The sequence below is a fragment of the Mirounga angustirostris genome, unplaced genomic scaffold, assembly GCF_029215605.1.
Source record: "Mirounga angustirostris isolate CCGP_5_RB_7025 unplaced genomic scaffold, mMirAng1.0.hap1 SCAF_5, whole genome shotgun sequence".
NCBI lineage: Eukaryota > Metazoa > Chordata > Mammalia > Carnivora > Phocidae > Mirounga > Mirounga angustirostris.
In genome coordinates this window covers 43187517-43199992 of record NW_026991713.1, presented here as the reverse complement: position 1 = coordinate 43199992, position 12476 = coordinate 43187517, and the positions used below count along the sequence as shown (strand labels likewise).

At 36.6% G+C, this 12476-nt stretch overlaps 1 pseudogene; it reads right to left on the bottom strand.

Moving 5' to 3' along the window:
- Positions 1–403: 403 nt before the first annotated feature.
- LOC123838305 (hsc70-interacting protein-like) lies at positions 404–1552 on the bottom strand (annotated as a pseudogene).
- Between the last annotated feature and the right edge of the window lie 10924 nt (positions 1553–12476).

The window sequence follows — 12476 nt, the reverse complement described above, 5'->3', positions numbered from 1 at the left end:
GAAATTGAAACACAACTCAGTCTGGCTTATTTACCAAAAGGAATTTTCATGTACTAGAAAGTCTGTAACTAGATGGACTTCAGACATGACTCTATTGTCTATTGAGGTTGTAAAATTATGTCTTTAGGAAATGACATCTTCCCATCTGATTTTTGTTTTGTTGTTTTTTTTAGGGACTAACACACCCTTTTAATATGTTTTTAAATATTTTTAAGGTTTAAAAAGTGTTTAAAGTTTGCAATTCCTAGTAGGAAAACATTATATGAATGAATACCCTAATGGCAAACCACTATAGAATGTTTCAGTTGCATGTGGGGCAGAGGGGTAGGGATTCTCTTCACAGTACCCCATCTTTCTTCATGAGAAGGTCAGAGGTACACTGGTTTGTATTATTGCAACATCCATTAGGTGATCAATGCTTTTCCTTCAGCAAGGGCTTTATTTGTCAGAAGGGCATTATGCTTGACCTCCAAATTTGGCTGACAATTTACTGATGAGATTCATAACCTTTGGATTGCTCTGATATTTTGACATATTCGCTGGGTTCTGGGCCACATCCTGGAAGGCCACCATAAATTCTGGATCCTGCATGGCTGCAAGAACCTCTGGATCACTAAGAATTTCATTGAGCCCAGGCATTCCAGGCATTCCCCCCTGCCATTCCAGGCATTCCTGCAGGAAAATTACCAGGCATTCCCCCAGGAAAGCCACCTGGGAAAGAGCCATACTGAGCTCCTGATTGTCTTCTGGCTTCTTTCTCCCTCTGGGCTCTCTCATGTTCTTCCTGAGCCTTCTTAACCCTTTCTATTCTTTGATCTCTCACTCTTCATGTTTTCGCTCATTCTTTCTCCAACGTTCAGCAATTTTCTGGGCCCTCGGTTGAACTTCTTCCAGCATTGCACTAGCATCTTCATCATAATCCAGTTTATAAGCAAGGGCAAGATCATGTGCTGCTTCTTCCCAACGGCCCAGAAGTCTGTGTACTTTCCCTCGCCACTTATAAGGTTGAGCTGAATCAGGATTTATTTCAATAGCTCTGTCAGTCTCTAATGGCAGCATTTGGCTTCTGTAATTTGGTGAGGACACTGGCTCTTTTGGCATACAGAATGGCCAAGCGAGGACTCAGTTTGATGGCATCTGTGAACAAGTCAATGGCTTTCTGTAGTTCACCATCATTTAGGGCATCAATGCCAGCCACTTTTTTATCATTTGCCTGATCCATCATTTCCTCGGTTATCTCTACATTTTCATCTCCCATTTCTTGAGGGGCATCAGTATCTTGTCCATTCACACCTTCATTGTCAATTTCTAGATCACTTTCCTCACTTGATGGTTCGTCTGTCTTTATGTTTTTCTCTGCCTTCTTACTATCTGTTTTTTCTTCCTTGATATTGTCTTCTGATTTAGTTTTATGAGGGGCAGGTGGTATTTTAACCCCCATGCTCTCCACCCACTCCTGCAGGAAGCACATTTCCTCAGTGTGCAGAATGCTCGGATCCTGCTTACACATTTTCACGAAGGCCCGAAGCTTGCTCACTTTGTGGGGATCCATGGTCCAGAGGCAGTGGCAGGCGGCAGGTGCGGCTGAGGTTGCAGCTGGATTCCAGGCGCAGGTACTAGCTCAGCGTGATTGTGTGGAAGGGGCTCCCCAACTGTTTTCTTCTATATTGGCTTGAATCTGAGAAGGCTTTCCCCGACAAAGTATCAAAGATAGTCAGTATCAAATAGACTTGCATTTTATGATTTGTTAAACTCCGAGAAAAAGAGTATGTTTCTTTTCTGATAGTGCCTTGCAAAATTCCTGAGGCTAATTATTCTTGGCTTGGAATAAAGCACACGTACATCCTTGAATCAGTTACTGAGAATCTAATTGACCAGACCTGTAAGCCCAGCCATTAATACATGAATTTAAAATGAAGGAGTAGTGGGTACACAGAGAAAAGAATTGAGTTGTTTTTATGAACAAAAGGGAATATAGAAAGGCAAAACTAACTTGAGTCCACTACAAAAAAAAAAAAAAAAAGCATAAATAAATCCACTGATGGCAGAGCAGTAATGGCTTTGCTCCCCTCATTTGTAAGTAAAAAGGTAACTGAATCATTTTGAGTTAGGTCATGGAAATGAAATGGACAGTTAACTAATATCCCTCTCTCTAAGTTTCTCTACCTAAGAAATCCTCTCCTCATGCAGAGCTGTATTATAAAACAAAGATAGATCGTATCAGTTCTATTTTTAACATACACAATGAAGTCTTCTTGTGACAGAGTCTCAACATTACCTTAGCCCAAACTCTTGTCTAGAAAGTGCACTTAGGTTTCAAATAAATGTAGTTTTTTTTTTTTTTTCCCTACTTGGCTAATCAACCTAAAGATCCATTTCAGTGGTCACTATTAATTTCCAACCCAATGTAGTTATGTCAAACCTAAGACTTGTGGGGGTTTAATAGGAAAAATATTAGGAAACCTATTAAACATTACTAAGTCAAGTGACTAAGTAGAGAATCTCTCATCATAATAGCTTTCTTTAAACTCTGATGCTCCTTTTCCTTGGGATATAGCTTTAGGTCTAACAGAGTAATTCTAAGCCAAGAGAACACAAGAGAACCCTCTGATCTAGTTCATCGAGTCCTTCACAAACACCCAAACACTGTTCACTTCCTCACCAAATAACAAAATAGGCCCAAAGAAATATTTAATTTGATTAGGCTTTTCTCTGTCAAGAATGAACAATAATAACTTAACTTCTGTTCTGCCAATCATTGTTCCTTCCTTCATCCTTATTAGTAACTAATGACCTTCTTTTGTCATTACTATTAACAATTGCATCTTTTTTAAGAAACTTTCTATAACCTCATTTATACAAGAAGAATTAGGAGTGACCTAACTTTGCACAGAGCTCCTAGTTAGACTTCTATAAAAGAACATATTTTTCTGGGTTTTAATTGCCTTTTTTTTTTTTTAGATTTTATTTATTTATCTGACAGAGAGAGGCACAGCAAGAGAGGGAACACAAGCAGGGAGAGTGGGAGAGGGAGAAGCAGGCTTCCCGCAGAGCAGGGAGCCCGATGTGGGGCTTGATCCCAGGACCCTGGGATCATGACCTGAGCCGAAGGCAGACGCTTAACGACTGAGCCACCCAGGCGCCCCTTAATTGCCTTTTAATCAATCTGCATGTTCTTTCAGATCAAGGGCCCATTTTTTTTTCATTCCCAGAACCTTGCAAGATATATACTCAGTGCATCTTTTGGATGGATAAATGAATGGATGATAAACAGATTGATGATAGGGTGGATGTTGTTATTGCCCTTTTTGCCTTCCTTTACAAGATATGCCACAGTGCTTCCATTTCACACTGTTGAAAGTGTTGGCCCAGATAACATTTCGTAGCTACCCCTTTCCTTGAGGATTGTTGAGATTTGTTTCTATGCCCTTCAAATCTCAGACTTTGGCCAATGATTGACTGGTGTGGAATAATTGCCTCAAGGTGTAAGATTAATTCTATTGTGCAGTTTGTGCTACAGAACATCCCTCATGGATCAAACTGCAGCGAGTTTCCAGGACAGCTACAACCATCTTAGATTTCTCCCTTCTTTGACCTGATTCCCTATTTAGCTTTTGCTGAGAGCACCCTCATAAGAAATTATTTGTACAAGAATTCCTCATGTCTGATTCTACTTCTAGAGAAACTGTCCAAAGATAGATGAATAGATTAATGAAGAAGAGAGAGAAAGAACCAATCTCAGCGTACATGTCCAACACTACGCTTAAATATATTTATGAACCTCTTATACCCTTTTTAGTATCACAACGTTGATCTGTAAATTTCCATATAACCAATGAAATTATTGTTCAACAAACCCCTCTAGCCCAAAGAAAGTATTTGTGTTACAAAGTGAAAGGTAGATGCAATAATATGTAGTAAATAGAAATGTCAAGAGAGGAGAGTCCTAAAAAACTATTTCATGTATCTGGGTAATCTTTTTTTCTCCTGTAATAGAAGGTAATTCTCATTATCTGTTGGATAAATTTCAATAACCTTTAGTACTGCGGGCTATGAGAGCTAAGAAATACTGAACCACAGAAGAAAGCCCAAGACTTCCAATGGCAGACACAAAATTCCAGTGGGAAATGTCACATAGTGTGCTATAGGTCAGGTTTTTTCCAAGACAAACTGATGAGATGCAGATCTGAATGCAGGAATTTTGGAGGATGTGCTCTCAGGAACACTGCCTGGAAAGGAGAGAAGAAACAGAATTGAGCAGTTGGAGAAATTGAACTGCTGATACAATTGAGACAGAAGTCTCAGGCAATCCCATGGGTCTCTGAAATAGGAATGGTTCTCAGCGGAAATGTAATGAATAGAGAGAAGGGGTGGCAACTTCGTACCCCAGCATGGACCAGTCATTGTGTGGGCTACTCCTAGAGAAGAGATATGACCTTGGCTGAGGCTGTTCCCAATTGCAGGAAGGGATTCAGCTAAAAGCCTTTGGATGCCTACATTCTAGTGGCAGGAGGATCTGGGCAGCACCCAACAATTTCCACTACATCTGAGTGTGTGTGTGTGTGTGTGTGTGTGTGTGTGTAGCACCTGTGTATTTCAATGTCCTAGCCTTCCCTGTTAAAAAGACAGATACATCTTTTTCTGTATACCTGCTTCTGCAACACACATACACACAATCAAAACCTTCTCAAGGGACTAAAATCCAAGCAACGTTTGTACAATAATGGTGTTGTTATTCTCATAGCTTTATCCCATAGGGACATTTACAATCTCCCTTAGTAAAATCCTAACTATAACTGGAGCAGCAGAGAAGCATGTTTTCCACCAGATTGGTGTAATCCTTTCTCATCAGAAGCTATTAAGATTTGCCTAACTCAGTCTTGCATTTTAAACCTTGTTTGACTTTCAGCTAGAAATATCAAACCATTTCAAAAGCAGTCTCCATAAAGAATCAAAATAATGTCTGGTGACAAGCTAATGGGTTCATGCAAAATCCCAGTTTTATACAGGATGAAAAATAAATAAACTAAATTCCTCTTATTAAGGTTTTTGTGCAGAATGAACATTAAAATTATATAAAAACTTTTCCCACTGACTAGAGATTGAAAATCCCCAGGAAATGAATAATTTGATTTGTAAAATTTTAACAAAAATATCCTAAATGTTCACAACCTAACACTAGCTATAATTGAATTAATTTTTTTTTTAAGATTTTATTTGACAGAGAGATAGAGAGAGGGAGCACAAGCAGGCAGAGGGAGAGGGAGAAGCAGGCTCTCCGCTGAGCAGGGAGCCTGATATGGGGCTCCATCCCAGGACCTTGGTATCATGACCTGAGCCAAAGGCAGACACTTAACCGACTGAGCCACCCAGGTGCCCCTGAATTTAGTTATTTTTACCTGCAATATGTGTCTCTAAAATTTAAATAATTTATCAAAACTAAGTAACATTTGTGTCAGCCACCATATAATCTCACTAGAAAATTATTTTCATATATTACTGCTAGGTTTGCACATTCTCTTCTCAGAGAACTTCTGGTGCATGAAACTCTGAATTTTCTCTGAAGGCCACATTCTCTGAGGACAATTATATGTTTATGGCATTGATTGTGGTGATGGTTTCACTGATGTAAATTTACCTCCCAAATCATTAAATTGTATACATTAAATATGTATACATTTTGTATGTCTATCATTCCTCAGTAAAATGTTTTTTTAAAGGAACTAAAGATTTAAGTTCCATACAGAGAATCTCTCTATTTGCCACTGCATTCCTAGCAGTCTCCCCAGTAACCCTTAGCAGGCAGAACAATTGTTTTGTTTTGTTTTGTTCTGTTCTGTTCTGTTTTTTAAGTAAGCTCTACACCCAGCGTGGAGCCCAACTCAGGGCTTGAAACTCACGACCCTGTAATCAAGACCTGAGCTGTAATCAAGAGTCAGATGCTTAACCAACTGAGCCACCCAGCTGCCCCCAGAATAGTTTTTATCTAAAGTTGCGAGGCCACAGGATAAGAGTTTAAACACATTAAAAGAAAGAAAACTCTCTGAATGACACATAAAGCATGAAGCAAGATTATTGAAACATGTTGATAAATATATTTACTATAATAAATATTCTCAAAATGACAAGAGAGGATATTCATAAACCAAACAGGAGCAAGAAGTCATTCAAATACCCAAGGAAAATATGAGTTATATACATTATAATGACTGAAAAAAGAACAAAAGATATGATACAATGGAAGAAAAATTAGCAAGCAGGATGATCAGTGTGAATTACTATCCAAGAAGGCAAATGAAAAGGATAGATAGAAAGATATATGATATAAAAATAAAGCGTAAGAGGGGCGCCTGGGTGGCTCAGTCGGTTAAGCGGCTGCCTTCGGCTCAGGTCATGATCCCAGGGTCCTGGGATCGAGCCCCACGTCAGGCTCCCTGCTCAGTGGAGAGCTTGCTTCTTCCTCTCCCTCTCCCTGCTGTTCTGCCTACTTGTGCTCTCTCTCTCTCTGTCAAATAAATAAAATCTTTAAAAAAAAATAAAATAAAATAAAAAATAAAGCGTAAGAGATATATAGAATAGAAGATATATACAGATAATGAGTTACTGAAGAAAAGAAAATAAATACAGACACAGGTATATTCTTAAATACATACACATAGGAGGAGATATTTGAGAAAATAACAATGAATTTCAGATAATTAAAGCAATATTAAATACCTCAGGTTGAAATGACTCATAGAGTGTAATGCATTTTACATAAAGAAAAACTAATATACCCTTATAACCTTAAAATGAAATAAAAGCTTCCAGAAAAGCTCTTACAGAGTAGTAAGACTCAGACTGGCATCAGAATTCTCAATAGCAATACCGGATATAAAAAAAATTGAGTAATAATTTTAAAGTGGTTGATGGAAAATAACTTTGAACCCAGAATTATATATCCAGCTGCATTTAATTTAAGTGGTAGGTATATGAGAGCCCAGAAAATTATCCACTCAAAGACCCACTTTGAGAACAACACTCTTGGAGGAATAAAATAAATAAATCCAGGAAAATGCTGTAGAAAATAAGTAAAAATGATTTAGTAATTTTATAAAGCATATCACTGTTTAAAGAGTCAAGTAACTAAACACACATACACACACACACAAAATATGTTCAGAGAAATACAGAAATAAACTTCTAGACAGAAGAAACAAGGTGAGAGATGGGGAAAATGGAAGAGCTGTACAATCATGCTAAACTGATGGTGTTCTTCTGGGGAACATAGGGAGGTGGCAGGATATGACACAAATAGATGACAGATATGAAGTGCCTTTTATGCCATGCTAAATAATATTGCTTTTTACCGGAAGCCATGGAAAGATTTAAGTAGAAAAGAATTATGATGATGTAGACATTTTCAAATCATAGTTCTTTCAGTAATCACGATGGGATTAGTTTTAGTGTAAGAGGCTATAGTGAGATTAGAGTTAAACTCATTTGTTGCATTATATTACATTGTATCATATTGTATCATATCATATTATTTTTACATTATAATATTATTATTTTTATATGTTATACTAGCTTTGTTGGTTGACATGGCCAAAATTAGAGCAAGGGCAGTGAAAAAAAATGAGTAGGTAGAGACTGGGAGACAGTTGGTTTAATAATGGATATATGCTAAACAAAGTCAGGTCGACATGAGAGAAGGTGTGGGGGCAAATATATTGAGTTCTTATTTTGTACTTTGTGCTTACAATACCTGTGGGACATTCATATTGACTGTTCAGTAAATGATCAGATAAGGCATATCAGAGTGGTGCAGATGTTAATTGTAGGTTTGAAAACATTAAGGCACAGTGGATAGTTACTACGGAGATTGGTCAGTACAGAATGTGAAGCAGGAGAAGAGGGCTACCGATGGAGGCCTAGGGAATGTGTGCCTTCAGGATGGAGGTGGAGGTGAGGAGCTGGAGGATGGAACTGTGTGTATCACATCTACCCCCACTGAAAAGCAAACTGTGAGCCAGGAATTTTATCGGTTTTACTCCCTAGAATCTGGAACAATGCCTGGTACAATAACTTCTCAATATATCCATATATTTAGTTAAATAAATAAAGTCATATCCAGATCAATAAGAAATTTTCAGAAATACAGATTTTATTCTAAAAGATCGTGATAGATGCATTTTTTGCCTTTTTCCATTTCAACCCTCAGTAATACACACCTTTATAATACAGATACATAAGAGATACATCTTTAATTTTCTCCTTTTCCTTTGATATTAGACAAGTCATTATGAAAACCAAGGGACTATATTAGGGATATTGAATGTTGGGAAGTGGATTACTTATGGGGGACATTCCCAGTTTGGAAGCAAAAGGTGAACGAAAGCCTTCTACCCCACACCAGAGCTCATCTAATTTAATTTTAGTTAAAGCTTCTTTTACACTAAACTAAGTTATGTGGCTAGCTTTATAATTCTCCCTCCCTGTGCAAATAAGAATATGGCATTTTCCTAAAGGAGTGCAAACCACAATTAAAACAAATCCTCTCTTACATTGACCTGGGACAAATAACGTGAAAAGGACATTCTAAAGAATATACAATAAATCTTTAGCCTATATAGAAACAGAAAATGTAAATAAGGTTAAATATGCCAAGCAAACTATAAGTAGTCCTTTCTGAGATATTTTATAGTATTTTTTAATCTGCTAATGTTATTAGGAATTTTATACATAATAAAACTAATTGATATCAGGGCATCAATTTAACTCAGTGGGATGAGAATCTTGGATTTTTTTTTACTAGGATTTCAAATACATGTAAGAGATAACTGGCCCCAGCTTAAAAAAAAATGAATATTTAAGATAGCATAGAAGTGGGCAATTTTTTTTTCTTTTAAGTGTATTAAACCAGTATTTCAAGGCTACTATATTTTCTGTATAACTAATGCGATATTTAATATTATTTAATGACTTAGTAGTGTACTCATTAAAAAATACAGAGCTGTTCTAAAAAGTTAATCTTTACCAATATGTTATAAGTTGTTACATGGATTATAACTGGGGGGGAAAGGCACAGTTTGCACTGATATATATGCATTGAGGTGCTCAGCATTCCTTCAAGACACAACCAGAAATGGTATAAATCTACAAAAGAGGTGGAAGGATAACTTCCAATGAAGCTAATTGCATATATTAGTAAAACAGAAGGATTTAATCTAAATATTTAGGCAGAATTTATCTCCTCCCCTTGTGTGCACTCTCATATACTGCACACAGTATATTTTCATCTGTGTGTAAGACTGAGAGAAAAAAATTAGCACCGAAAATATGATTGTAATACTTTACTGTCCTTCAGAGGACCTGTGAGAAAGCATGGAGCAAAGGATAATAATTATGCATTTAAAATGATGAAATACTAATCTGCAAACTTCACAAGTGATGAAATGGTGAAATAAATTGCTGTTACTTTAATCCAGACACATTTAGATTAACAGGATGTCTATAAGACAGTTTGATAAATGCCTTGTTCTTATGCAGTGCAGCACTGCCCAGAATTCAGGAGCCTTTGCCTCTGGTCCCCTGTTTATTAACTGGCTGGTATCTGCACATGTATTAGAACCATGTTATGAAGTTAACAAAATCTCATTCAGACACACAGAAGAATGTGGTTGGATAATTCAGAGATATAAAATTCTGTAACAGTGGTATAGTAAAAGCAATGACCATGCTGTAGATGTTAATGATAATTTTAAAATGGAAAATAGTTTCCCTCTAACTAAAAGATGTGTGCTCTGCATCAGAGGCAGTAATAATTTAAATAGGATAATTGAAACAGCTTTTCATTAAGTTTTATTTATTTTTTCTAAGTCAAAATATTATATCAAATTTAGGTATATCATATTTTAGGTAACATTTTTTTGCTGTAGACATTTTACCACTTAACAAGAATGAAAGATTTGTATGAACTTTAATAATATTTTCTTAAAATTTCCTTTGCAAGTTGACAAAAAATCTGCATTTCCACAAAATTATTCTAAGACTAATAAACACCTTCAGTTTTTGTGCATTGTGGACAAATAATTAATAAATAATCTTAAATTATCAGAGGCTACCTGTGATAAAGTAAGGAACGAAATTCTCCTTGGTTCAGATGCCTAGTATATAGACGTATTCCACAACCACTTCATACCAATCAATAAATAGAGATTAAATCTTACTCTATTTTATTTTCTGTATCTATAAAACAGAGATCCCAGTACATTGCATATAATGATTAACTCCATTACTTTATTTATTGTGTTTATTAGTTTCCACCAAAGTGGAATAAAACATTGTTTTAAACAAAGAGCTCTATATTTATTGTCTAACTGAAAAGCATAATAATTGTCTTCAAAGAAAAAGGGAAAGAATACTCCTTATAATGAATAAGAAGCTACTTTAAGTTCTCTTTTTTCCTTAAATGGAACAAGACATGCTTCTTATCCCCACTTCTCACATCCCCTGCAATGAGAAATACAAATGTTCTCTTCTGTTTTCCAATAGCACTATATCTTAAGGAATAAGATGCAATTTATAAGTAAAATGTCCCTTGCCTAACTTCTGAAGAACAATCTGCCTGAGATTTTTAGAAATCCTCTCAAAAATTAGCTAAATAGCATATCAGAACTAATAATCCAATAGGATTTGAGCATCGTCTGTCACCTGGATATGTTAGCAGATGAAGGGGTCATACTGGTAGTCTTGGATCTTTTATATTAATGGTTGTCATTGAAGCCCACTAAAATTGTCAATTTTGTAATTATTAATAATAGATAATTTATCAATAATTATTTTGGAACATTAATTTCTCTAAAGTAATATAAGAAAACTGAGCCAATTACTTCAAAAAAGAAGACAGGTAGTCAATTTTCCAAATGTTCTTGATACTAAAGGACTGATTTTCATTTACATTAATTCTTTTTGCCAGTATTTTGTCCTTTACCTCTCTTCTACATTTCAGCTTCTGTGGGACAAATTGAGCTGAGCAGAAACAATTAGCAGACACATGACCTCTGCATATCATGTTATTTTATGAGTGTACTTGTTCCTTGGGAAAGGAAATGCACTCTGAACAAGACCAAAACTAAGGCTTGGAGGCATTTTCAGAATTGTGTGTCTTCTGCTCTTACTGCCCACACGTCTGTGGATTTTATTTCACTTTAATACTCTGCCCTCTCTTGTTTCTATCCCCACCCATATCTCTCTGACTTTGTCTCTATCTGCTGTCCTCATTCTCCTAGGCTCCAGTCATGCATCCTTACTATTAAACCTTATTATTATTCAGCCTATAAGGATAGGCTAGGGTAGCTCACCTCAGGCCTTTGAACTTGGAAAGATATGTCCAGAAAGCCCTTTGCCTCTTATCATATTTCAGCAGCTCATTTTCAAGTCAGCTCAAATGTCACTTTCTCAAGGAAGCTACTCTGACAATCCTATTTAAACCGTAACTTCCCAACCTACTTCCACTCCTGAGCCCCTTCATCCTATTCCATGTTTTCTTCCATAGCCCTCAGCACATTTTAGCTTACTAGAAATTTATTTTTGATTGTATTTATTGTTTATTGTCTATTGGATAGGGCTAGATTGTCTATTTGATATATCTACCAAATGAGCCCCAAGTTCCCAGAAAAAAGCCTGGCACATACTGAAAGTTCAAAAACATTTATTGAATTAATTAATTAAATTATAGACAGTTATCTAGTTAAACTAGGTACTTAAGCTCAAGACTACAATATGAACACATCTTAAAATAAATCACAAAATACTAAAATATTTAGAATGTTTCAATCAAATGTGATTGTAGTTACCACTTGCTCATTTTGTAACTGAAGCATCAGACCTTGTGAGGTTAACTGATTACTGAGAATCAACAAGCATCTGACTTTCAGTGGCGCCTGGGTGGTGCAGTTGATTAAGTGACCCAACTCTTGGGATGCCTGTGTGGCTCAGTCAGTTAAGCAAATGCCTTTGGCTCAGGTCATGATCCCAAGTTCCTGGGATCGAGCCCCGCATCGGACTCCCTGCTTGGGGAAGCCTGCTTCTCCCTCTTCCTCTGCCTGCTGCCCCTCCTGCTTGTGCGCTCTCTCTCTCTGACAAATAAATAAATAAAATCTTTAAAAAAAATAAATAAGTGACCCAACTCTTGATTTTGGCTCAGGTCATGATCTCAGGGTCGTGGGATTAGGCCCTGCTTCAGGTTCTGCTCTCTCTGTAGAGTCTGCTTGGGATTCTCTCTCTCTCTCTTTGCCCTCTCTCTCTTTCTCTCAAAATAAAATATATACATCTTTAAAAAACAAGCATCTGACTTTTAGTCTGGTCAGGAAACCTCCAGTTCCCTGAAATGTATCACCCAAATCACAGTCATATGTATTCATTGTCTGAAATAACACAACCTAACTTATTATAGCAGAATTTAACACATCTCTATCTAAATTGTTCTTAAA